The following is a 25,035-nucleotide window of genomic DNA, read 5'->3' as shown; positions in this document are numbered from 1 at the left end:
TCCTCTTTGTTTAAGGTGTTCTGCACTGAGGCGAGCGAGCCTAGCGAGCAAGCCTAAACAACCTTCGGGGGGATCGGGGCTTCTCCCCCGAGAAAATTTTGAAAAAATAGAGGATAAATGGAGCATTTTCAAGCAAATATGAGGAAGCAGGAAGGTTATTAATGCAATGCCCCAGCCTCCTCCTTATGACCCCTATTACCCTCCCATCTCTCTCCTTTGCTTCTCTCCACCTCTCTCAAGGACCGGAAGAGCAGCAGCACTTTAATCAGGTCCTCTGGAATTATGCAACAGGAAGTACCAAATACTGCAGCAGGGTTGACTACATTTTACAGTGTAATGCAGGGTAGTATTTCATTATTATGTCACTTTCTGCACATGTTAACACTATGTAAGTAAGCAATGTGCCGGATACTTTGGCATCAAACTACGCACTTTCCCTGCTAACCGGAACGGTAAAAGGAATGAAAAAGATGCCGCGACACGCAAGTCTGACATATATCATCACATTGGTGACAAACTCACAAAGCACTTTTTTTTTTCGAGGGCACATAGTTATGAAATGCCAGAGCGGCCACTTTCACAGTGTGACCTGAAAATTACCACCAATCAGGTCAAGCTGTGCAATAAACCAGGACAGACGCAAATCGAATTACATGCTATACCATAGAGTTTCAGATCGAGGTTCATCATTCAAAATGCAAAATTCTTCTTAGTACTCAGCAACCTCAGAAAAAAGCAACACACATGAACCCTTCTTGCTTCCAGATATCAACCTTGTGGAGGATCAATGTGCTGGATCACACAATCAAGGCAAACAAAAACACATTCAATAGCAGAAAACAGTTTTCCAGGAAAAGACACAGAGTCATTGTTCCAATATGGGTCACCTCTTTCTGTCAATTCTTGCTGTATTTCCAACATTCATATAACGTTTAAGTGGAGCGAGCAGTTACTTATTTCTCCGGCCTCACACTATTTTAAAGCGGCAGTGCTAAAGGAAATCAGACGTTGGTATAGAAAAGTAACTTTTCTCCTGGAGTCTACGTCATTACTAAGAAAATGTAATGCAAAGTTTCCTAATATTCTTATTTACAGAGGGACACAGTTGTGTGAAACAAAAGATTACATGGAACCAGTAGGCTATTTTACCCTGTGTCAAAACAACTAAAACGTGGGGAAAGGACAAAGTGAAAAACTGAAAATACAGAGATGTTTGCTTTTACACCAGCAGCACTGAGAGTAGGGAAACATCCTTGATCTTTGTAGATACAAAGGGGACCAATACCAATTGTGTCAAATTTTAAACTATCAACATTTCAGCATCGCGTCTCTGAGGAATCTCTATATCGTGGCTGGTGTAATGTAGTCCAGTGCCAGATTGGGTCGCCAGTGAGTAAATGCAGATTGACCCCTAAGCATTTTTCTTTAGCTGTTCTTCAGTTTGTGAACTTCTTTCAATCCCTGAAACTTTGGAGAAGTACATCGTCTGCCTTTAATTTCATGTGATTAAACATAAAATGAAATTGCAAAGTTTGCACCGAGAGTAGCAAATCTTTTTCAGAATTCCAATGGACAAATATTGCTTTAGATACTTCATCAGTGAGTGGACGTCTTCATTAACCCTTTGTGTGCATATCGCACTGCCCAATAACCTGGAGCGCTCATGTGCTTCGTTTTACAGAGATACCCACAGCGGAGATAGACCAGGTCGTGCTAGGAGGTACACTAATTGTGAAAGATGAAGGGCCAGGTCGAAATTACACATAGAAGGAAGTTGAAAGCCCCCCAGATGTAGAGTGGGCATGTAGCGTAAAAGGTTTTAATCTTGCCCCCTCCGAATAAATAATTGAATGTCATCATCTATTTGCAAATAAGAACTTTGGGACTAAGAACTTGTGCTGTACTACGAAATAACCTGCTAAATAGATTATGACCTTAAGAAATACTATAACAAAAACGAGAACTATTCAATTCCTTTGCAGCCGCGCCTCGTGTCGTGTGGGGGGGGGGGGGGGACGTTTTTTTAAATTAAATCCTACCTGTCCTGAGCAGGTCCGGGTCCACCGTCCGCGCCGCCTCGGGTCCGTTTCCGTTACTTCTGGCGCCTACTCACTGGAACAGCCCATCAGTGCTGGCATGCATTGCAAGCCCCCTCTCAGCCAATCCTGGTGCTGGAGCAGCACCAGGATTGGCTTAGAGCAGGCTTACGCTCCGCCCGCCTACCCATTGGAGACCGAGGTTTGAGCCCTTGGCTCAACCCTCGCTCTCCTAATGGGCATGCGCCAGCCTTTGTAAACACGAGTGCGCATGACTGGGCACGGTGCAAAAATCGCCCTCCGTCCCCACTCATGCGCACTTGTGTGCTGCTGGCTGCCTGTCAGTCAACATGACGCCAGACCGCCCACCCCTTCAGACTCTGAAGGGGGTGGGCGGTCCAACGTCATTCTGACTGACAGTTCTCCCTCCGTCATTCTGTCTGACAGTTCTCCCTCCCTCAGCGTCTCTGAACGTAAGTAAACTGAGAGTTTACTTAAATTCAGAGACGCGGCAGACGCCGAGGAAGCTGCGGGCACGGGGAGCGGGCGGGGGGGCAACGCCCCAACGCCCCCAATGGACGGACCCCCACTGCTTGGAGGTAGGTGGCAAGCTGCAACTTCAGCCAATACTAGCTTTGCAATCAGCATGCCTTTTTATGTTGTTTTTTTAAGCCCATGTGTGTTGCACAACACTAGAAGCCCCGTGATACAAAGTGATGTTGTGAACAAAGTCAGGAGTGATTGAACGTGTCAGACGAAACGCCGAGCCTCCCAGCTGCATTGAACTTGACACTCATCCTTAATACTTCTACAAATGACGGGAGAAGGCTTGAGTTTTAGGAAGGACAGATCAGGGACATCTTAAGGATTTTGTGATCCCCGGGCCAAACTTTTTTTGTGGGAAACTGTTGAGAACAGGTTTGAATTTATGATCTAGCTTCAGCTCTTTCATGCCCTCATTGGCCAAATCAAAGACAGTGCACAGGCCTACTCTCCAAATTATAAATGTGTTTTTATCAAATATTCAGTGATAGTGACGTGTGTTTTCAATATTGTTATACAGCAGCTGACTAAAAGTATTGTAAATAATCTCTGTGACCATTTCCTGGTTTGAATATGTGAGGTCTTGTTTCAATCTAAAAGAAGCTTTATGAATGTTACATGGTGTGTATGATCAAAGTCCCACAGGGCCAAGGACTGTCTGATTAATTCTTCTGTTAAAGGTCTAGTGGCGAGACACATGTGGGAAAAGCCGACAAATGCCAGTGAGGTAAAGTTCCCAGTGGAAGGATTCAGTTCCGTACGTGTGTAAAGAGGCTGACGTGTGGAAAATGTCTGTATGGTAAAGTAAGTCACTGGGTTAAGATGGTTCTGCGTTGTGATTGTGTGTTAAACAGCCGATGCATGGTTCCTTCCATGTGATAAATGTTCATTTGGATAAAAGATCTCCCGTGCGCTGCAGGATCCCACTGGGTAAAAGAGTGTTTAGAGTTTTGTGAACTGTTACTTACTGTTCATCAGGCAGACTGGCGTGGAAGCACTATATGCGCCTTGAGGCGCTGGGACCCACTGTATCCGTGTGCTGGTATTACATCTGGCTTTTAGCTGTGCCAGTTGAGGATGTGTGTGAAGCCAATAGAGTAAGTGGATGGGGCCAGTGGAGGAAGTGGATGGGGCCAGTTGAGGATGTGTGTGAAGCCAATAGAGTAAGTGGATGGGGCCAGTGGAGGAAGTGGATGGAGTCGAGGGAAGAGGGTGTGCCTTCCTAAAATTTTTCAGCACCTGGACTTAATATTTTACAAATTAAGCACTGTTTAACGGAATGGGAAGATGAGATGTACGAAAGAGAATGACAGCGGAGTGGCGGAAGGTATAGTTATATGTTTGGTAGACCGTATGGACAGGAAAATCATGATGATAGGATGAGGAGATGGCGGAGTGCGAATATGGCTGATGGGATGTTTCCGTTAAGAAATGCAGAAGAGACCAGTGGTAGAAAATGTACAGAGAAGAAAAACAATACAGCGTAAGAAGGCTACAAGTATGGTGTGAATAATTCGGAGGAGGATGTGCTTGAAGACATGTTTTATAAAAATCCTCCCCTGTACCAACCAAACTCCACATTGCTGACGCCGAGTGCGCCAGTAAAAGAAGTTCCGCGAAGTAAACCTTTTGAACAAACACCCCCTGATGTAGGGAAAAATAATCCCTTTAGAGACTCTGAGATATCCCAACCCGTCAGGATTATAAATGAAAATTCAGCAGAATTGGCTAGGACTACTTTGGAACTAACTGAGAAAATTAGGGAATTGACTAAAAATATGGAAGCCGTAACTGTGCCTGTAACTATAGGACCAGTGATGCCTGTCTTTGATAAACAGAAGGATAGCGAGCATTGTTTGACCGTTCCATTCTGTAATAATAAACCAATTGAGACAGAAGCAAGAAATTCGGGAGGAAATCCGTGGGGAAAATTGGTAGGAACCTCAGGATTGAGTACCTCTAAAAATCTGACGTTGAAAAAAAGCCCAGCAAGTAAAATGTTAATGACTACAGAATCAGCCCCAGAGACCCCAGAGAGAGGCGTGGAGCGAACAAGGAATGAAATAATTCCTGTAGGTCCCACTTCTGATGAACTGAGTGACTGGTTAAGGAGTTTACAGAGAAAAGATACAGAACCCCAACCATTAGATCTGGCAAAACTAAAAATAACACTGGAAGAATTAATAGTAGGGACGATTCCAACTGAAAAATTAAAAGCATACCAGGACGAAGAGTTGATGTTTCTATGTAAAAGTATAACTTGGAGAGCTAGAAGTTTGCATGATAAACTAGAAGAGACAGCAAGCGAAATGGGTATTGATTTTGACAAAATAAGGACGCTACAGAAACCATATAGAGTAGACTTTTCTGAGAAAGATATTGAACATTTAAATACTGCAGGAAGGCTAACTCAAATAAAAAAACGTAACGTACGTGAACATGAACATGAACGTACCTTGTCATGGTGCCGAATCCCACAGAGGTATACAGAAAGTCCATCGATAAAGAAATCCTTGGAAGATCTAAAAATGCCCGAAAGCTCAGTGCTAGTTCAATACATCGATGACCTACTGGTGGCATCGAAATCTCGAGAAGCCTGCGTATTAGATACACTTGCACTGTTAAATCATTTGGCAGATGGAGGACTTAAAGTATCCCCATCAAAATTACAGTTTTGCAGAAAGGAAGTACAATATTTAGGCCATAAAAAAGAAAAGGGCTTGGGAAAGTGACTACAGACAGGATCAGAATAATAAAAGGAATGAGAGCACCAATGACTCAACGAGAAGTGAGAATGTTTCTTGGAATGGTTGGATATTGTCGTCAATGGATCAGCAACTTCTCGCTGATTGCAAGACCTTTGGTACGACGAACAAAGAGCGATGTGAAAGACCCCCTCGAATTGAACAAAGTAGAGCTAAAGGCTTTTAAACAATTAAGAGACAGTTTGTGTGAAGCCCCAGCTCTTGGAATGCCTGACATTGAAAAGGAGTTTGCGCTCCATTGCAATGAGAGAGATTGATGTGCACTTTCCGTGTTAGTACAGAAACATGAGAAGTTGAGACGACCCATTGCATATTTTTCAGCTGTATCAGATCCTGTAGCTGTGGCGTTGCCTGAAAGCAGTGGCTGCTACCTGTAAGAGCTTGGAACAGAGTGAGGGAATTGTAATGGGATATCCTGTGAGAGTGTTTGTACCTCATGATGTGGCAATCCTTTTAACAAGGAGTCGCACCCAATTTATGACACATAGTCGTCTAACTAAGTATGAAAATATCATTTTGGGAGCAACCAATGTGAGCCTTGTGAGGTGTCTCAATGTAACTCCTCAACGTTGTTGCCTGATGCTGAAAATGTGGAAGTGAAAGATGACGTAGATCATGACTGTTTGGAAGTGCTTGACTATTGCACCAAACCACGTCCGGACATAAAGGACGTGCCTCTAAAAGAAAGTGACTATATGATGTTTGTGGATGGATCATGCTTGAGAACAGATGAAGGGGTTTTGAGTACGGGATATGCAGTATGTACTGTAGCGGCTGTACTGGAAGCGTCTTGTTTGAAAGGAGTGAGATCGGCTCAGGTTGCTGAACTATGTGCGTTAACAAGAGCATGCAAATTGGGGAAGAATCTGAGAATCACTGTAATTACCGACAGCCAGTATGGCTTCGAGGTGGTGCATGATTTTGGGCAAATATGGGCCCAAAGAGGGTTCTTGACTTCAAGTGGAACCCCTATAAGGAATGCTGAAGTGGTCGCGAAATTGCTTGAGGCGATACAGCTGCCTAAGCAATTAGCAGTGGTGAAGTGTGCAGCTCACTCGAAGAATGCTGATTATGTGTCGGCAGGAAACAAGTTTGCAAATGACATAGAGCAATATTGTGCGCGTAATCAAAATTCGAAACAGGGAAAAGGAGATGAATTCATGTTCCTAACTTTTTACTAACACTGTAAATACATGGGAAGAAGTGAGACAGCTGCAGGAAGAGACAGGAGATGAAACAGTGGATAAAATTAGGATGCGCACCTCGAGAGTCAGACCGAATTTGGATTTATCGGGATGGAAGACCAGTAATGCCTGATAGCATGGTCTCTACCATGGCACGGATGTACCATGGACAGGCACATGTAGGAAGGGATGCTATGGTCAGACTTTTCAAACAGACATGGTATAATGCTAAGTTTCGGCTGGTAGCAGAAAGCCTTTGTCAAAGATGTCTCACATGTCAACAATACAATCCAGTAAGAAAGACAATGGTGAGTTTGGGAACGATAGGACGGGAAGGAGGTCCCTTCACCAGAATTCAGATTGACTTCATTGAAATGCCCCCATGTACCAGGCTAAGATATGTCCTAGTGGTGGTTTGTCTGTTGTCTGTTTCCTGGTGGGTAGAGGCGTACCCAACCAGAAGGAGTGATGGAGTGATGGAGTTACAGTAGCCAAACTCTTATTGAGGGAGTTTATTCCTAGATTCGGTTTCCCAGTTACGATCGAGTCAGATAGAGGAAAACATTTTAAAAATAAAATAATAAAATTGATTTGTGAAGCATTGAATGTACAACAGAAACTGCATTGTGGTACCGTCCAGAGGCTTCTGGTGTGGTAGAACAAGTAAATGGCACCATTAAGAACAGAGTGGGAAAAATGTGTTTAGCCACAGGGTTGAAATGACCTGATGTCTTGCCTCTAGCACTCATGACTATTAGGTCTATCCCTGACAGGACTACCGGATTGAGTCCTCACGAAATTGTTATGGGTAGGGCAATGAGGCATGTTTTCATTCCAGTCAACAAACTACTGCCTATATCTGATGACTTCGTGTTGGATTACTGCAAGGGGTTGGCTGATTCCGTTCATTCTGTGTTTCATCAGGTTGGATCGGATGCAACCACTCTTGAAAAGAAGCCAGCTCATGATTTGAGTCCAGGTGACTGGGTGAGAATAAAAGTACATAGAAGACGAAATTGTCTGGTCCCACGCTGGAGAAAGCCATGCCAATTGATTCTGACCACGACTACGGCTGTGAAATGTGCCAGGGTAAAGAACTGGATTCATGCAAGTCATACTCTGCGAATCCCTAGTCCAGTGGGTAGACCGGAAGAAGAAGAATATTTTGGAGAATCTGATACCAGTTCTGAGTCGGACTCAGAAGAAACAAGAGCCAGATCAACTCAGAAAAGAGGAGAGTTGAAACCAAGTCAAGTTACAGAACAAGAGAATTTGCCATTAAGAAGGCGATTGGAGATTTCTGATACTAGCTCTGAGTCAGATCCTGATCAAGAAAACGAACAGGACAAAATAAAGGAGAATATTGAAGAGACTGTTAAGGAAATATTTGATAAAGAGGCTCCACATGCAAGTGCACGAGAAGCTCCACCAGAGGTCATAGAAGTAGAAGGTGAGGAATTAGATACAGAGAGAGAGGGCAAGATTGTTGCGGAAGACCCCAGAGGAGGTGTAGGGAAGCCACACACCCAGGTAGAAGAAGGGGCAGTTAGTGAGCAGGAAGACTGCGTGGAAGAAACACGAGGAGGGACAAAGAGAAATAGGGAACAAGAAGTTGTGGAAGAAAAATCGACGGAAGACAAAAATCAAAGTGAGGCTGAATCTGAGGATAGTGAAGGAGAAGTACAAGAAGGACGAGTCCTAAGGAAAAAAGCCTGGAGAGCCAAAAGAAGTGAAAGGGTGAATAAGCTGAAAAGGCCAGCAAAGGAGGAAAATTGGCCAAACAAAGTAAAAAGGCTGAGATATCGATTGACACGAGTAAAGTCTTCCAAAGCAGAACAAGTGAATGAGGTGTCAAGCCAAGAAAACTCTGGAGACACTGATCAGAGGCACTTGAAGAAGGGAAAACAAATTAAGAGACCCAACCAGAGGTATAAGTCACCGGAATGGACGTATGTGGCACTTCCTGAAGTACAAGAGGAAGCAGACAGCCAAGACAGTCTAGGTGTGACGGTACCGGAGGTGGTTGAGGAGGAAGAAGATTCGGAAATCCTGAGAGTTATCTTGTCCGATATTGGAGAAGAGACGGATGTTCAGGAGGTTCTGAACCAAGATTGTGAAAATAAAATAAAGGACGATCAAATGCCAGATTGAGGTGAAAGACGGCAGAGAAATTGAATTACCGAATAAAGACATATAACCGAAAGAACCAAGTAGGCGCTTAGAGCCTTGGGTTTAGACAATAAAAGAGGCTAAGTCAAAAACACTGATCATTTCCGAAATGGCAAACACAGAAGGTAGAAAATCTACATGTGTGTTCCTTCGAAGATGGTGCAAGGTGTGTTGTTGTTTACTAATGCTTCTTTGGAACGTATTAGCTTTGATAGTTTCTTTTAAGGTGATGTTTGAGCATATTGAGAATAAGACTAATATAGAAAAGATTCATGATACTTATACAACCCAATTGATAGATAGAACTGACTCACATAAGGATAGGTCTATAACAGATTTTTCTAACAACTTATTTTCAAAGTTATTGTATGAGTATGTGAAGACCATGGATGTTAGAGATTGCTACATGTGTATGCAGCTATCGGCATCTGTATCAGAAGGTGTTACCTATCACCACCTTCCTGTGACTTATGGTATCACATGTAGTGTGTTAGCAAGTTTGTTCTATAAAACCGGAAAATTAGAATACTATTTCTCAGATGTAGATAATATTTTTTCACAAGTACCTGTAATTCCTGAATTAAACAAGATAAAACCTGGTAAAGTTTTAGGTGAATATTTCTTAGAGACTAGAGAATTGACTTTAGAGGCAGTGTTTAGAAATAATCTTACTTGTAGTCTAAAGAAGGTAGAGAAGACGTTTCTGGAGATGGTTGAAGAAAGACGGATTAAGATGCAAAAGAAAATACCTGAAAGGAAAAGGGATACAACAGTTTGGGACGTAGAAAGAGAAAAACATTTGAAAGGAGAAACAAGTCCGGCTATGGCTTTAGATTGGCCTCAGAGAGGAAAATTGTGTATCAGAAGCAATGAAACTGTGTATGATAATTATTTTATAGGTGCGAGTGAATGCCATGATACCTATAGAATTATGGGAGGATGGGGATTTAAAGGAGGAAACGACCCGGTATTCCCTGGATTATATTTTATCTGTGGGCACAAAGCTTATTATCGGTGTCCGGACCATTGGTATGGCACATGTTACCTAGGCCTGGTCTTCCCAAACATATTTCATGTGGGAAGGGAAAAGAGTGGGGAGAATGAGATAGGTAGACAACTAACACGTAGAAGGAGGGAAAGTTGGTCAGAAATTGTAGGGGATATTTTTGGAGCACTGATACCAGCTGTTGGAATATCTCTGAATGCACATAAAATTAGAAAATTGTCTACAGTAGTGGATCGCTTATCGACAAGCACTGCTGGAGGGTTCTTACTGGTAAATTCTGAAATGGTAGCCATGGTTATGCAAAATCGACTTGCCCTTGATATTATTCTGGCAAAAGAGGGAGAAGTCTGTGGAATGCTGAAGGTGCAACATTGTTGTACTTATATCCCTGACGAGAGTCAAGATTTAAAGACATATATATTAAGAATATAACGGACTTGCATGAGGAGATTGTTCCATTGGAGGTTGAAAGTGTTTGGGAAAAGATTGGTAAAGGGTATTCTACTATTAAAAACTTCTTAATTAAGTTAGGTAGGTCTTTCATAGGTAAAATTATAATTCCAGTAACTTTTATAGTGATACTAGTATTAATCTTGAGATTAGGATGTGTATGTATAAAAAGAAGAAAACTACAAAATAAAATAAAAAGAGAAATTGCCAAGAAACGAGAGAAAGAGAGAGAATTGGGAGATATAGAACTGGAAGAATTGAAAGACAATATGTATAAGAGAACAAGAGAGGATGAAATGAGGGAAACAAAGATGTGATTTAACATGGTGTAAGGACACTGAAATCATTTCCATAAAAAACTCAATTGAAATTTAGTGGGATTTGTGGTGATATTGCTTTAAATGTTGTTATAAGCTAGGAAAATACTAATATATAAAGGAATTAGTGTGGGTTAGACTCTTCATTTCCACATATTAATTATTCTTTATGTTTGTTTTGCTTAAGTTGGCATTCGGGCCTACTAGGCCGCAAAATTCAAAATGGAGTTCGGAGGTGGCCACTGTCGTGTGAGCGTGATATCTACTGCGCAGACTCAGATGGCTCTGAAGATCTCCAGGCGTCCTTCGATCCACAGCACAGTGTTCCTTGTCAAGGATAGGAATGTGGAGGACTGCCAAAGTTCAAGAAGGGTGAAATAACAAAAGGAACAATATATTCGTTGAAATCGGCGTGTGGTTACTTCAGACCTTTTCGCACAAGAAACTTTATGAACTAAAAGAATGACATAAGCCACTTCCCTGAGAACCGGGGAGGCGAGAATTGAGGACCATATAACAATTTGAAGGGCTCAGCCAATCCAATTGCTTGAATTTTAGAAATTGCAGCCGATTACGTTGAAATTTATTATAAAATGGGAACCATAGGAGAGGGTCTAGACTAGTGCGTTCCAGAAGGGTGTCCCGAACGTGCGTGATCGATTGCTTACACGAGGGTCAGGTCCCTGGAGATCTTTGGGGACTATATCGTGCAGGGCAAAATAACTTTGTCTCCGGACTAACTGGGTTGTAGCCTGCATTCGATTATAGGGTTATAGCGGAAAGGCTTGGCTTATGCAGGGCTAACAAGTTGCGGGAGAAAGGTCACTAGAATCCAAGATTAGGTAAATATAAATGTCATATTGAATCATGTTAATGTGATCTAAATTTCTGAATTTATAATGATGATGATTATGTCAATGAAGGTGAAATTTATTAGATAAACTAAAACATTTATTAACTGAAATGAGTTTGTGATTTTTCTTTGAAGATTATTAATTAAGGATCTAAGACTTTAAATGTGTTTTAGCTGGTTCTAAATCCCCATCAACCTGTCCAACTAATTGGTCCATCGACCAAGTGGTGGAGTGCCTTGATGTTAAAGTTAGGATTCTATAAATGCCGATGTATAAATTGTAGATAATGTAAAATATTTATTTCTATAGGTAATAAGGTACCCCCCACATGTCCAGCGCTTCTTTCCTCCTGTGTGCAGATTTGATTGAGACGTATGAGTGTTGGTGTTATGGGCCCCACCAATGAATGAGCTTGTGTGGTGACGTATCTGTGACGCAGGGAGGATATGTAAATTTGACCTTTTCCGCTGGAGCATTGTCTACATGTATAGCCTAATTAACACATACAAGACATAGTGTATTGTCTTTGTGGATTCTCCTTTTGAATTGTACCTTTTTAATTGTACCTTTAGAGGATTGTGTGTTTTGAATGTAATGAATTTGTATGTCTTTTGAAGTTGGTGTATCACATGTAATTGTATAAAAATAATTTTTCTTTTATTGAATAAAATAGATGAACATTTTTACTAAAATAAGTAGTTGATTTATAAGTGCCTTAATCATTAGGTGCGAGTGTGTGTGGAATAGAAGTGAGATTGGAGTGTGAGTTGCTGAATTTGGACCTCATCTGAAGGGAACCTTCTTTTTCTAACTTTGTCGTAATAATGGGCATGCCAGCCCAGAGGGGCTCTCACAGCAGCACTGGAGTTAATCACCGATTGGAAGAACTAATTAAGTTGGTGGCGGAGATTAGGGGGAACAGTATAATTTTTCTGGAACAATTTATCTAAAAATGGCCCTCATAATTTAGATGCCTGTTAATAGGGTTTGGACGGGCTCATACTCTGTGAGCTCAGCAGTCTGTCTTGCTCTGGTCCCCCTAGGGGTTTCATTCAGGGGATGCCGTAAAAATGTTATGATTTTCCAAAGTTTACATTCCCTCGGGGTCGTCCGCTCTGCTTTTACTCTCGCTACCTCCCCTTCCACACCTCTCAGACTCTCACTCAGTCACCAGCCTTTAATATCCTCCAGGCCAGCTCATGACCCGACAGCCTTTTCCCTCACACGGCGTTACAGCTATGAGACCCGCAGCCTGCACTGTATGTGCGATACGATAATGCTTTGAAAATAAAATGCTTCCAGCGGCGGCGACTGATAGGGTATGCCAGCAATGTATTTACTTTTTAAAGGGTTCACACTCCAATCCTCCCCCAGAGGCGTTTTAAGGCTGCGCTTTTAATAGTTTGAAAGATCAAGCGCTGGGAAGCTTGCCATAGTGTTACTTGTTGTTCAGTCATCTCACCTTCGGTGGTCACTTCGGTGCCCCTTAGTCCCTCTATGCATTTTATGCAAAATATATATGATACCACCACCATATTAACCAATTGTGGCGCCAAGGAGTTCTCTCAGTCTCTACAATTAAAGGCCAGCAGCACACAGCAAATGGGCGCCTTCGCTCGCTTCATCAAAAGCAGTTCTTCAATTGCCTTTGGGTGGCGTTCCCAACACTAACACTCTTTGAAGTGCAGAGTGACTCACTCTGCACTTCAAAGATTGTTAGTAATAACTCAGACTGGTTCAGTCTGTCTGGCTGGCCCAGTGCATAGTACAGTGCTCCTTTGCTTTGTGTAGCTAGGTTTGTGCTTCACAACTTCACAAATATGCATTGTAAAGTTTGCCCCGTACGCGTGAGTACTTAGCACGCTGCGGCCGCAGTTAACTGTGGACACAGCGTGCTTAGTTAATCGTGTGGTCCCGACTGCTGGAGCCGAGCCACGCCCCTTTATTTATACTTAGTGCGTGACGACACGCGCCAGCGCTAACGTGAGACCTCCGAGCGCGGGTAGACTGCAACGCTACCCCGCCAGAGGATATTCCTTCCAACCTTTATTAACCAATAAACAAAACATTAAACGTATAGATCTGTTACCAGACACTGTCCGCTGCGAGTCCTTGGTTTATCACACCAGGAATCCTGCTAGGCGGGAGGAGGGAGCCAGATTGCTCCTCAGGCCAGATCTGTAATGTTCTCCCCGTGAGGATGGTAGGGACTGGGCAACTTCCTGCGATACCCAGCCCGCTGGAGATCTCACTGGGGAACCTGGCAGTCCTTTGTCTGGAGTTCCGAACAGCGATGGGTTGCCTCTGTCCGATCCATCCAGATCTTACATTGGGATCATCACCTGGCCACCATCCACCTCTTCTTCCACGGACCTTTGACTTGGTCTTGCATCCGTACTGTCCGATATTGGCTGGTCAGGAGTTCCGGCATGTACCTTTTTTGAAGAAAGATATGTTGCGTGTGAGTTCTTCGGTCCCTCTCTGGGCTGTTATCAGCGTGCCGGTTCGGCGGATCACTGTCCAGGGCCGTCATTCAAAGGGAAGCCGGAATTTGCTCCCTGGGTACCTGTCTTTGACATAGACCCTGTCCCTTACATGAAGGGTCGATGTTTTTGCTTGTCGGTCGATGCTGGCTTGGTCATTGGTACTGATCCGGTTGGCTAGGACTTTTGCAGTGGCGATCTGAGACGGGGTCCAGTGTGGGTGATGAGGGGTGGTGTCTCGCACCACTCGGCCCATGCTTGCTGGTCCCGGGACTGCCTTGGTCGTGAGATGGGGCGTCAAACAGTATTCTCTCAGGAAACTGTAGATGGCTCTCCCTAGGGGCGCTCCGTCAGCATGTGCAATGCGAATCACCTTGTTGAGAGTGCACATGAATCTCTCTACTTCCCCGTTTGCTTGGGGCCAGCGCGGGGTCACTTTTCGGTGTTGAATGCCTCAGGCCTTGAGATAGTCTGCAAATTCTTGCCCCTGGAAAGGTGGACGTATCCGTTCTCACCACCTCGAAGATTCCGTGAGTTGCAATGGTTTTCTTCATTTTGGTACTCACTTCCATGGCTGTCTGACTTCCCACGATTTCAATCTCTGGATACTTTGTGTAATCATCGATCATCACCAGGGCGTAGTGCCTATCTGGGAGATGTCCAAAGTCAACACTAATGCACTCCCATGGCCGTGGGGGTTGTCCTCAGTGATGACGGGGTGAGGACGATCTGGTTGGCCCGATACCTGGAACCATGAGCACGGTCTGACTGTCTGCTTGACCATTGTGTCCATCCCCGGGAACCACACCTTGGCTCTCAGCCGACTCTTTGTTTTTACCATGCCTTGGCGTCCTCTGTGCGCGAGGTCTATGGCTTGTTGAGCAAGGCTTGATGGGATCACCAGTCACGGACCTCTGAGTAGGCAACCACTGCTGTCGACCGAAAGTTCGTCCTTGATCCGCATGATTGACTCCAGGATGGTCTTCGCTTGTGGCGTCCGTCTGGTCATAGTGGACTGGATGGGGCACCAGTCGTTTTCTTGAACTGCGACAATGGCCAGTTGCAGGCATTCATCATTCCGGGTGGCTTCCACGATAGCGTCAAAGCTCATCGGAAGTGGTCGGGATCTTTCCGCTATGAATCGGACATATTCTTCAGTGTCCTCAGCATCCTCTTCTTCTGCTTTAGTTGCGGCCCTCAGATGTCTCGATAGGTAGTCCGCAGGGTTGGACGAGCCGGGCTTGTATTCCACTCTGTAGTCATACCCCTGCAGTTGAAGGATCCATTTTTCAATCCTCGGGGGAGACTTGGATGCTGACCCTTGAAACAGGGGAATGAGGGGCTTGTGGTCGGTGGAGACTGTGAATGGATGGCCATACACATAGACATGGAAGTGCCGACAGGCCCAATGGATGGCAATTGCTTCTCGCTCTATCTGCGAGTAGCGCTGTTACGTGTCCATCAGGGAGCGGCTCGCGTATGCGATTGGGGCCCACTCCCCATTGCCTTGTAACTGCGTGAGCACGGCCCCTTGCCCGTGGGGACTGTCGTCAACGGTGACATTGGTGGGCTGGGCCGGGTCGAAGTACGACAGCGTGGTGTCTGCCGAGAGGGCTGCTTTGGTGTCCTTAAAAGCTTGTTCCTGGTCAGGGCCCCACTGCCATGTGGTGGTGGACTGCGTCAGTTCCCTAAGGGGCTTTGTGAGGTTGGATAAGTCCAGGACAAAATGCCCACAGAAGTTTACCATCCCTAGGAAGCTCCTTACTTCTGAGATGTTGGAGGGTGCTGGGGCTTCCTGGACATCTCGCACCCTGTCAGGATCAGGGGCCACCCCTTTGTCGGAAAACGTGTAGCCAAAGAAGCTGATCTTGTTTTTTAAGAACAGGCACTTTTCTTTGTGCAGGGTCAGTCCAGACTGTTTGTTCCTTTGGAGTACACTGCGAAGTCAACGGTGGTGATCTTCCATTGATGATGCATATACCAACAGGTCGTCACTTACGTTCAAAACCCCCGGGGGTCCGCTGAGGACTTCACGGATGGTGTTCTGGAACACCTCCGCGGCACTCGAGATCCCGAAATTGAGGCATCGGTATCTCTGGAAGCCGACGTGTGTAGAGAAAGTAGTGATGTATCGAGAGTCCGGGTATAGGGGCAGTTGGTGATAGCCGGACCGTAGGTCCATCTTTGAAAACCACACGGTGCCGTTTAATTCCCCCAGGATGTTGTCGATGGTAGGGGTTAGGTGGCATTCCCTTTTTACAGCGGTGTTTGGGAGGCGCATGTCGACACAGATGCGGACCTGCCCTGGCTGTTTTGGCTTTCATTCCACTATGATCGGGAATACCCATGGGGTGGGTCCACTGACCTTCTCTATAATCCCTTGCTTCTCCAGTGCTTCCAGCTCTTCTTCGACCTTCTTTCGAATGTGGAACGAAATGCGCCTGTGCCTCAGCGCTACCGGTTGGACTGACGGGTCAATGTTGAGAGAGACTTCTTTCCCTTTCAGGCATCCAATGCCCTTGAAGATGTCTTCAAACTCTTCCATGATGGCCTCTAGTTCCTCCTCTTGTACCGCAAAGGCAAAGGAGATCAGTTTCGGCTCTTCTGCTGTCTGTCCGCTTACCAGCATTCCACTTCCTTCTTTGGTCACATACACTGTGGTGGGGATCTTGACGTCCTGGTGCCAAAGCTCCGTTTTGAAACATCCTATGAGTTGGATGGGTGTCATCTGTCCGTAGGCAAATACCCTGATCTTTGCTTCGTGCAAAGGTGGGAGTGGGCTTAGTTGGTTGTATACATTGGCAGCCATCATTTCGATCAAGGCCCCTGTGTCTATTGTGGCTCTTACGTCCTGGTGGTGGATCTTGAGTCTGTACCTTGGAAGTCGTCGTCTCTTCCGTCGTGGTTGGTCTACCGCGAATACATAATGGACCAGGTAGTCTCCCGTGTCATCGTCCATGTCTTCACTGTCTTGTGCTTCGGCCACTGTCTGTGCTGCTTCTTTCCGGGACTTTGATGACCTGCATACTGCTGCAAAGTGGTTCATCCATCCACAAGCTGTGCACCGCTACCCTCTCGCCGGGAAGTCCTGCATGCAATGGGGTGTGCCTCCACAGTAGCCACATTCCTTCTTCTTGTCTTGCTGTCTTTTCCCTGGGTTTTGGCATGATTTGGGTCTCACCAAGTTCGCCTTTTCCACCACGTTGACTTGTTCCGTCTTGATGGGTCGGTGCAGGCCAGCCTCCATATGGGATGCTCTGGCTTGCGACAGTTCTTTTGACCGGCCCAGGGTGAGGATGTCAGCCAAGGATTTGCCTGACTCCTGAAGGATATTCACTCTGAGCTTGGACGAGTAGCATCCCTGTATTATTTGAACCCGGATCTCCTCATGTTCGTCTTGGAAGCCGCACGTGCTTGCCAGTTCCTTCAAACGCTGGTGGAACGTGTCCAATGACTCTTCCACTTCCTGCTTTGCCTGGCGAAAGATGAACTTTTCATAGTGCTTGTTCGTCATCGGCTCGAAGTGCGCATTTAGGGCATTGAGCAACATCACATACATTTTGGGTGTGCCCTCCACTAGTGTCTTGGAAATGCGGTGTATGTCCTTGCCCCCTAGGTGTAGAAGTAGGGCTCTGCGCCTGTCCCGGGCTATGCCTGCCCCTTCAAAATAGATCTGGAGACGGTCGGTCCAGTCCCTCCATCGCGGGGCGAGGGATGAGGGGGCACCATCCACCACAAAGGGCTCAATAGCCTGGATCGATGCCATGCTGACGCAGATGCGGCCACACGTCACGGCACGTGCACTGCCTCCCACCTGGGTGCGGCGGCAGCCGCCTGGCCAAGAGTGACGGTGGCATTGTCGGGCTTCTCCCTTGCGTTCTGTGGGGGCTTGGCCTCACTATCACAGCTTCTCCCCTGCGTTCTGTGGGTGCTTGGCCTCACTGTGACACCCACCTCTTCTAGGCTGCTTGGGTACTCACGTGCGTGAACTCTGACAGAGGGGGTCAAGAGATGGCTCCTAGTCCACCCAGGCACCCCCAAGGGCTGCAGGCCCTTCACCGGAGGTAGCTGGCTTGTACTGAGCAATAGCAGGTCTGCACAGGTCAGCTGGCTCCCACGTGGCTGCAATGCCAGGATCGAAGGCTCAGGCCACTCAAGGAATTCAGCACACCAATAGCAGCAATTAGGGCTCGTTACCGCCTCGTCGCCAGTGTGAAGTTCGCCACGCGTACAGGCGGCGGCCACAATTAACTCTGGACACAGCGTGCTTAGTTAACCATGTGGTCCCGACTGCTGGAGCTGAGCCACGCCCCTTTATTGATACTTAGCGAGTGACGACACGCGCCAGCACTAACGTGAGACCTCCGAGGGCGGGTAGACTGCAACGCTACCCAGCCGGAGGATATCACATGCATCAGTGCACCTCTAATGTGTTAAAAAGTCCGTTTACACGATCGATTGTTTCTTTTAGGGTGTACAAAAACTCTTGGCAGCCCCGAAATACCAGATATACCTTTCCAATTGACTCAAATGTTTTCATTTATGAATAGCGTGAAACGGGCGTTCCTTATTAATCGTGAAGCACATTGCACAATCAATCTTCACATGTGTTAGTGGTTTGTAACCTCAATTCTGGACGACAACCGTTGCTCAAATATCCATACTCACGGCAGTTGTGGTGTTATGCTCTGATTCTCCAAGGCGAGTGGCTCTCATTCTCTCAAGCAGAACCTGTACCTCCCTTTATGGAAACTGGCTCTTAAAAAATGTTTCTCCCTTTTCGTAATGTAACAGCAGGCACAGGGCAGGGGTTGGCGTCTCTTGCAGACCACCATATCTGCGTTTGCAAATTGCAGCTCATCAAAGTGCGATGCGAATTACAATCAGCCTCACTTATGTTGATTTAGAAAGCCCACTTTGCTACAAGCCCTGCCACACGTGACGCCGCACCTCTGACACACCGAGGGCCAGCACTGGGCCTACCTTCAAAAATGATAGAAATGTTTTTGACGCTAGGCCCTGCTGGCACACAACACAACGCGTGTATATTGCTCAGAGGTGCGTGCCACTGACAGGGCGCAGCTTCAGAAACATTTCTATCTAGAAGGAATCATGTTTCTGAAGCTATGCCCTGCTGGCACGCTGCGTGTGGATGCTTCCATGATGCCAGGCCTGAGCAGTCAGTACATATTCTCTGCGCCTTAAATGCGCTCTAATTTTAAATTACCGGTGACCCCGGGCCATAAATACTCTTTTATGGAGCCTGGGGGAAGATGGCACACATAATGCCTCATTAATATGGAATCCATTTTCCGTCCATAAACAATTTTGCAAATCTGTGTCTGAGTTCGGAATATGTAAAGCAGCTGATAAATGTGGTGGCAGACTGCACATCTAGGTGTCTGACGCAAGGCCCTGGATACTTCAGCTTCTCAGATGTGCACAGAGAGCTCTGTTCTGCAGCCTTCTGATGAGCTTATGATACTCAAACAGATTTTTGGGAATACTTTGCATGCATTTATTCCTGTCATTTGTTTTAAATGTGGGTGATGTGTGGGACTAGTCTTAGCCTAGAGACATTTAGCAGAAAAATGTTGCTTAGTTTAAGTTTGATGCAACATCCTTAAAAAAGTTTCTTTTAGAGGAAAACAGTATCTCAGGGCAGCTCACAGCCTCAAACACAGGAGAAATGGCGGGCATCACAGACATTATTTGCATTAATAGTAGTGAGCTGCGGTTGTGTTGGAATATTGAAAACACACTTCACTATCCATGAAAATTTATAGATGTAAACACATTTAGAATTTTGGACGATTGGCTGTGCAGTAGTGTCAGTGACCTGATCAAAGAGGGCATTAAACATCTGAAACTGGATCATAAATTAAAAGCTTACCATCAGCACCGACCCCAGGCCCGCTTCCAGCATGTGACAAAGTGCGTGCGCGGCCTTTGGGTAAAGGTCTCCGTCTGCGATGTGGTCTGCCTGCCATGAATGAAGGCTGTAGTGCTGCTAAGACTGACTGAAATCATCGGGTTCATGAAAATCACAAAGAATAAGCGTTTATAATTAATGTATTTAGTACTAATTATGTTATAATCTTCTTTTCAGCATCTGGTAAAGGCTGACGCGCTCTATATAATTTTGGGCAAAGAACAGGGCCCTGGACCTGTACAGAACCCAGCCTACTTTGCCGCTCTTGCACCCCCACAACACAACAACTCCAATGTTTAAGGTAAGGAGACGGATGCTATATGTTTTTTACATGTTAGTTAAAGGCTATGTAAGTGGTCGGTGGGTGCACACCAGGATCAATTTGAGGCATGGAACTGTGTAATCAGTATTAAACGATGGCACTGATTGGAATGTTACGAGTTCCACTGAAAACAATGAAGTGGTTCAGGTGTTATAATGGCAGGTGTCAGCTCTCAGCTCCAACTTCCCATTGTTTGTTTTTCTGTTCCTACCTTTTTAATGTAGAACCCTCAGTGGGTGGACTGCAATAATAGCTTTATAGCCCAGCGGCCTCTGGCTGTACCAGTTGTTAAAGGCCCTCTCCCATGTCTTGTTATAGGCCCTCACCTGTCACAAGAGACATGTCTGCTTCAGGGCTTTAAGCAGCTAGTATGGCACACAGAGGCAGCAGGCTATAAGGCAGTATTTTTAAAAATCAAGTTGTGCAAAGGGGAGCTGTTGGAGATATATTGCAATAATGCACAAGATATGTATTTTATAGAGAAATTTTATGTTTTTGCACCAAACCGTATACATTGTACTTTGATTATTGACAGGTACCTTTAATATTCGTAAGACACCATGAATACAGTCGAACAGATACTTGCAAGGCCATTCGGTCGACTGAGTCTTGAAGAACAACTAACTGTAAAACGATTAGGACCTGATCGGCCCGACCTACAACTACAACACACGTCTCAAGACAGAGGGAAGTCTTACAAACGTACATTCTCAAACACCTGGTACACAAAAGTGGATTGGCTTACAGGGTCTACTTTAACAAATTCTCTGTTCTGCTTCCCCTGCTTGCTGTTTGGTGTTGAGGTTCCTTGGTCAAAAAAAGGTGTAATAGACTTGAAGCATTTGTCTGACAAAACAAAGAAGCATGCACACACAAGAATCCATATGGAAAACCTGACGAGACTGTGAATGTTGGGAGACACACCGATTGAAGCCTGCATAAACGACGCGTACCGCAAAACAATACAGAAGCACAATGAAGCAGTCGATTGGAATAGACACATACTGTCAAAAATAATAGATTGCACTAGTTTCTGTGGTGCTTTCGAACTGGCATTGCGAGGCCAAGATGAATCTCAAAGTTCATCAAATCCTGGAATATTCAGAGGCCTTGTGGATTTAATAGCAAGCATAGACCATGAAATGAAAGCACATTTAGAAAGAGCTACAGTCTTTAAGGGCACCTCTAAAACGAAACAAAATGAACTCCTTGAGTGTAAGCTTGAAATTTTGAGAAGCCATATTGTCCAACAGATCAAAAACACAGACTTTGTGGCTATTCAGGCTGATGACACCACTGATGTGGCCACAAAACACAGTCTGTATTAGTCTTTCGGTACCTTGATGACAGTAAAGTTGTGGAGAGAGTCTATGGTTTCACACATTTATGAGACTCTAGTGCAGAAACCATTACTTCAGCTATACTGAGTGAACTGAACTTGATTTTTCCAGAGCAGCCTCAAAAACAAAAACTTATTGCACAAAGCTATGATGGTGCGTCAGTAATGAGTGGAAGCCTTGGAGGAGTACAGAACATTTTTTGAGATGTGTACCCTAATGGCCATTATGTGCAATGTTACGTCCACCAACTTAATCTTATTATGCAACAGGCAGTATCAAAGATCTCTGAGGCACAAATTTTCTTTTTGGATGTAGGAGGCATGGCAGCATTCTTCTCACGTTCCCCCAAAAGAACGGAAGCACTTCAGGAAATTGTGGCGAAAAGGCTTCCAAGGGGACCCACAACTCGTTGGAACTTTCACATACGTACAATCAAGCTAATATTCCAACACAGGGAGGATCTGGAGAAATGTTTTGACGCCATAGAAGCCAATCCTGACTTTGAATACCGAAGTCGGAATGAAGACCGTGGCTTTGCTAGAACTCTACAAGACAGAGAGTTTCAGTTCTTTCTGTTTCTATTTCATGAAATAATGCTTCCTGTCGACACATTATACAACCAGTTACAAACACGAGCCATAGATACTGTCTCTGTGCAAAGAGATGCCAGTATGTTTGTCACTGCCGTGACCAAAGTGAGAGATGGGGTTGACAGCAGACTGCCAAAGGATTCTACTTTCTCAAACCGCAGGAAAAACATCAGCAGTCTGGCACGAATTGCAAAGGAGATATGTGACATTATAATTGTGCATGCACGGGAATGTTTTGCTTTTACAAAAACATTTGGTAAGTGCCTCATTACTGCAAAGTGATCAGTTTGCAAATTATGATCATTCCTTCCCTGAGCAAGCTCTGAATGAGGCTGTGGGAGCGTATCCTATGCTCAACAAAGAGGACCTGAAAACTGAGTTGACTGTACTGTACGGAATGCATGTGTATCGAGAGGCCACTGGCGCCATTTCTTTGCTGGCTTTAATTCAGAAGCTTCATATGGAACAGTCACTTACAGAGACAGTGGCTTTACTAAAAATAGTAACTACCACTCCTATGACAACAGCAGAGTTGGAACGATGTTTTTCCACTTTGAACAGAATTAAGACATTCCTGAGGAACACCATGATTGAGGAAAGACTGAATGCTTTAGCAATGCACTCTATAGAGAGAGACCTCGTCAAAAGAATCCCAGACTTTAACGTTCAAGTTATTGAGAAGTTTGCTGCTATTAAAGACAGACGTGCTGATTTTGTCTACAGAAAGTGAACAATATGTTAATCCTAACATTTCCTCTTGAATGCTGTTAGTTTGTGACCCGTTTAGTTGTGTGTTTAGTTGTTTGCAGTTTAAATAAAAAACATTCTGTGAAGTTCTCAGCTTTGTATCTTGAAGTCTGTTATAAAGCTCTGTGGTTATACTGAATGAGCAGCTACCATGTTGTTATATGACATCCCTTTATTAATGTAATAACTGCACTTTCATAATAGCTTTATTAGCCTTCTTGCTTCTCAAATTTGCTTGAAAATGCACCATTTGCCCACTCATTTTTCAAAATTTTCAGGGGGGGAGAACCCCCCGAACCCCCCTTTAGTTGTTCGGGCTCGCTCGCTCGCCACGGTGCATCTCCCACTGAAAGTTTACGCTCCACCACTTACAAATCTCACCGGCCACCACTAACCTCATACGGGGGATGATGGGAAGATTTGCACAAGGAATCCTTGAATTTACGCTTGCTGTAATTTTGCAGAGGCTGTGTAAAGGGCTGCAGGGCTTTGATCAATGACCTGTTCACTGAACCCTGGACATGGGAATCGAGGGCTTCAACAAGCTGTTCCTCCATCTGGTGCTCGTAGGGGACCTCCTCATATTCAACATCGTCATTATACTCTGCCCACTGATCACCCTCCTCGGCGTAATACGCCTTTGTCTAGACTAGGAGGTATGGAGGAACTTCAGGGGGGGGGTGGGCATGGGAAGGCCCAGGGGTGTCACTGAAAACCAAGGCAACCTGACTAAACTGTCCCTAGAATTTAGTATAACTCACCATGCAACTAATCAATATAACCAACTTGGTCCAGTGAGTATTAATCAAGTGTGGAGGGAGCCACCCCTATTTCCCCTAAGGCAGTGCCTTAATATGCTTTTGCGCCTCGTCGGGCTTTTCAAGGACTGAGGGTGGAGGCAGAATCAATCCGGAATGTGCGAAAACCCGATCGGTAATGAAATCTCCGAAACAGGCGTTCGTGCATGCGCGGACCGCGTGGCATGTGAAAGGAACTGCCCCCTCAAGTGCGCAGCGCGCGTCTGTCCTGCTCCCACTCCACTAAAAGGAGAAATGCCACCCCGAGCGCCGAAGCACCACAAATATCATCAAAGGATCGCGCACTCACACACATGCGCAAATATTTCATACTATGGAGGGGGTTGTCCTTCCGGGGTATGCCAGTTTAAAGTTTTCATTGGCTGCTGTTTTGCCAGTAAAGCAAAGGGAAGCATAATCAGAGCCTCCGTGGACTGACATAGAATTGCCTCGCATCACAATGAACATTGCTCATCTTATAGGATTGCCACCTTTTAAGAATTTGCCAAGGCCCGGACATACTAAATAGGACTTTAATGGCCATATGTATCAAGCCTTTTTCCCGTTTGCAAGCGGGCAGATTCTCAGAATCGGACCGTTTGAGAATAGGAAAAAGCCTTTGGGATGTATCATGTAAAAGGCTTCGCAAAATAGAGAATTGCAAAATTTGCGATTCTCTATTTTGCGAATGCAATGAAGGAATTGCAAATTGCGATTCCTTAATGCAATTCTGGAAGCACCAGAAATTTGCTATTTGGCCTTAAGTATTTGCAAATTACCACCAACTTCAAGTTGGTGGTAATTTGCGATTTTCTTTAAAAAAGCACTTTTTGAATTTTTAAAAGTGCCATATGTCGCACATACATGCCCTTAGGGCATGTATGTGCGCAACATATTTCAGGGGTGCAACAGGGTGTCCTTTTGGCACCCTTGCAACCTTCAAATTGCATTCTCAATTCGCAATTCTCTAATTGGTAATCGCAAATTGAAAATGTCTTCCCATTCATTCCTATGGGCCTCCTAGCCCATAGGAATGAATGGGAAGGCATTCCTTAATTGCGAATCTCAATTTGCGATTTGCAAATAAGGAATATGTAGGATTCACAAATTTTTTTGTAAATCCTACATACATTGCATTTTGCGATTCGCTAAAAATCGCAATTTGAGAATCGCAAAACTCTTTTTTGATACATATGGCCCTAAATGTCTAAATTTGTAACATGGTTTTTCCACCTTTGTTGAATTATTAGTCAGGGATCATTAACACAGCTCTAAAACACATTTTAAAGTACCATTTATACATGGTTTTTTAGGTCTCGCCTAGGCAGCGCTTGCGCTGTCTCTTCGAGACATGCTGTATTCAGGATATGGGCATAAAGCTCTGCCTACTTTCCGCCCATCTTTTTAATTGGCTCCAGTCCTTGTCCTTTGTAAATGGTGGCTTTTCATTGGTCATTAGGCTTACTAGTACCTCCTTAGTACCGCCTAGTCTCTTCTTGT

General features: G+C 44.9%; 1 protein-coding gene across 5 annotated transcripts in view; it reads left to right on the top strand.

Annotated features, from left to right (window-relative positions):
- LOC146808643 (uncharacterized) overlaps positions 1 to 25,035 on the top strand; it is a 153,394-nt gene that overhangs the window by 6,900 nt on the left and 121,459 nt on the right. For 3 of the 5 annotated variants that reach the window (XR_014968023.1, XR_014968024.1, XR_014968021.1), the window contains exon 2: positions 19,917 to 20,040. The gene's annotated coding sequence lies outside the window, so the exon portion shown is untranslated. Of the gene's footprint in view, positions 1 to 10,657; positions 11,313 to 19,916; positions 20,041 to 20,596; positions 22,822 to 25,035 lie in introns of those variants that run through there. The other 2 variants (XR_014968022.1, XR_014968025.1) reach the window with 2 other exon arrangements.

Source organism: Triturus cristatus, chromosome 8, assembly GCF_964204655.1.
Source record: "Triturus cristatus chromosome 8, aTriCri1.1, whole genome shotgun sequence".
Lineage (NCBI taxonomy): Eukaryota > Metazoa > Chordata > Amphibia > Caudata > Salamandridae > Triturus > Triturus cristatus.
The sequence above is the reverse complement of the archived record's forward strand: the minus strand, read 5'-3'. Positions and strand labels throughout refer to the sequence as shown.